Here is a 3,172-nt window from a genome sequence, read left to right as displayed (position 1 = left end):
ACACGTGGACTTCACCAGATGGAACACACAGGAATCAGATTGACTACATCTGTGGCAAGAGGCGGTGGAAAAGCTCAATATCTTCAGCCAAAACCAGACCAGGAGCTAATTGTGGAAAAAACCATCAAGTGCTCATATGCAAATTCAACTTGAAGTTTAAGGACAATTAAAACAAGTCATTAGCCATTAGAGAAATGCAAATCAAAACAACAATGAAATACCATCTTGCCCCAGCACTGGTAGCAAAGTTCAACCAGACAGAAAATAACAAATGCTAGTGAAGATATGGAGAGATTGGGATTCTCATGCACTGCTGGTGGGACTGTCAAATGATACAACCGTTGTTGAAAGCAGTATGATGATTCCTTAAAAAGTTGGAATTAGAAATACCACTTGACCCAGCCATTCCATTACTACGTATATATCCTAAAGAAGTGAGAGCTAGGACAAGAAGAGATACATGTACACTCATGTTCATTGCAGCACTATTCACAATAGGATAGACATGGAAATACCTTAGTTGCCCATCAACAAACAGATAACCAAACTATGGTACATAGACACAGTAGAATACTATGCAACTCTAAAGAATAATGTAGAATCTGCAAAACACTGCATAACATGGATGAACTTGGAGGACATTATGCTGATTGGAATAAGTCAATCACAGAAGGACAAATATTGGATTAGTTCAGTATTATATAAAGTCAAGGGAAGGTTTATATATGGAAGGAAACTTTCTTTGTTGGTTACCCAGCATGGGAAGGGGTGGGAGGAAACACTGCTAGGGAGGTAGAGATAAGTGCTGATTTGGGTGAAGGGAAAGGCAGTATGCCAAAAGTGACTGACCACCACAATAGCATTAAGGAAAAGGAAGACACACAGAGGTGCAGAAGAGGTACAGACAACAAAGATATACCCTTTTACATATATAATAATGTGTTTTTAGTGATAACAAACATTAATCTACAGATAGACAGGCTGAATGATCAGGTATGTCTAGGCAAAGCAGAATATGCCCATGACCATATATATAATGTTGGTAGATAATATTTGTACATATATATTTGTATGTACTCTAAGAATGTCCATATAACTAGAACTGACAGTGGGCAATGTTATTATAACTTCTTAGGTACAGTCAACCACCCTGAGGGAGCAAGTTGTTGGACCTGTAGGCTCGGGACCATGGTTGCAGGGAACATCAAGGTCATTTGGCATAACATACCATACAAAAACATTGTTCTACATCCTATTTGGTAGCTCTGGTTGCTTAGTGTCTAAGGCATTTGACTGTTAATTAGAAGGCTGGTGGTTCAAACCCACCAGCCACTCCGTGGAAAGAAGAGTAGGCAATCTATTTCCATAGAGATACTATCAGTGAGTTTGTTTTTTTTTTGTTTTGTTTTGTTTTGTTTTTTGTTACATCCTATTAGATGAATGTTGAATGGAGTCTTAAAAGCTTGCAAGCAGTCATCCAGATGCAACAATGGGTCTCTCCTTGCTCAGAGCAGAGGTATATGAAGAAAACTGAAGATGCATGGAAACAATTAGCACAAGGGACTAGTGGTCTCATGTGAACCTCAGCCTATATGACCATGAGACCAAAAGAACTATATGGTGCCCGGCTACCACTGTCAACCATTTGGAACAGGATCAGTGCAGGAGATCCTGGATAGAGTGGGAAAACAATGTGGAACAAAACTCAAAGTCATAAAAAAGACCAGGTTCACTGGTCTGATAGAGACTGGTGAAACCCCCCAAGACTATGGCCCCTGGTTACCCTTCAGGTCGGGAATTGAACTCACTCCTATAGCTTCCAGCCAAACAATAGACAGGCTTATAGGGTGAACATTTACATCAAGTAAATACACTCCTTAGAACAATCAATCCAGGGAGAACAGAAGGGCAGTATTTGTATAGGGAGATACCTCAGGAGGCAGGGATGCATAGGAAAGAAGGTCACAGAGAAGAGGTAACTACAGGGGGGAAGTAGGAGGAGAGCTGTTACATTGTGGGGAATTGCAGTCAATATAGAATGAAATCGTGTATGAACTGGGGTATGGAAAATGAATTTGCTCTGTAAACTTTCACTGAAATCACAATAAAAATTTATATGTGTGTGTGTGTGTGTGTGTATCCAAAGGGTAGGGGGAATTCCTTGCAATTCTGATATTGACTCCAGTCTATATCAATTTCTAAGGCCTAAGTAGAAGAAAACCAAAACCAAACTCACTGCCATCAAGTCAGATATTAATTTCTAACGCCTAAGTAGAGGAAGAAGTAGAAGAAGCCTTATTAAAGAGAAGGAAGATCCACCTGTCACCTGTCTAACCAAGTACAACTGTAACACAAATGCCACAAGTGGATGGCTTTAAAAAACAGTATTTTCTCAGAGTTTTGGAGGTAAAAAATGTAAAGCAAAATCTTAACTATGTCGAACCCATCCTTCTCAGTAGCTATGGGCATTCCTTAGTTCCTTGGAATACCCTTAACATATAACATGATGTCTTTCTTCCCCAGTTTGTATGACTATGTCCATTCTGTTTTTATTTTCTGTTTTTGTGGTTTTTGTTTTTTTTTTTTTTACTTGGAAGTGATTAGATTGAAAACCCATGTGTTTCAGGTATGACGAAAGAAGGCCCTATTTCCAAACAAGCTTACATCCACAGATACAAGGGCCAGGAATTCAGTACATATTTTGGGAAGACATAGTTCAATCCATGTTGTTGTTCTTATGTGCTATTGAGTCAGACCCGAGTCATAGCAACCCCTCCTTGGGTTTCTGAGACAGTATCACTATGGAAATAGATTGCCCCATCTTCCCTCTGAAGATCCATAGCACAACCTAAGCTTGTGAGGAGGCCATATTTGCCACCATGTGCAAAATTGTAGTATTTAAATATAAATAAAACTAGATATCATTTGTATCTTATCTTTCTAATGACCTTTACAGAGAGCTAGGTAATAAAATGACAAATAACTTTATTTCACTGAAATTTCTCTGATATATTTGCCATTCTCAGAACAGATTGTTTTATGAGCATATTTTACCCACTTGCATGAAACAGCAAGACAAATTTTCCTTCAAAAGAAAATAGGGGAGAGGAGGGAACGCTGTTAGATAGATAGAGATAAATATTCATTTGGGTGAAGAGAAGGGCAATGTACC

The sequence above is a fragment of the Orycteropus afer genome, unplaced genomic scaffold, assembly GCF_000298275.1.
Source record: "Orycteropus afer afer isolate SDZICR_OR568_19922 unplaced genomic scaffold, OryAfe1.0 scaffold00095, whole genome shotgun sequence".
Lineage (NCBI taxonomy): Eukaryota > Metazoa > Chordata > Mammalia > Tubulidentata > Orycteropodidae > Orycteropus > Orycteropus afer.
This window is presented reverse-complemented; position numbering follows the sequence as displayed.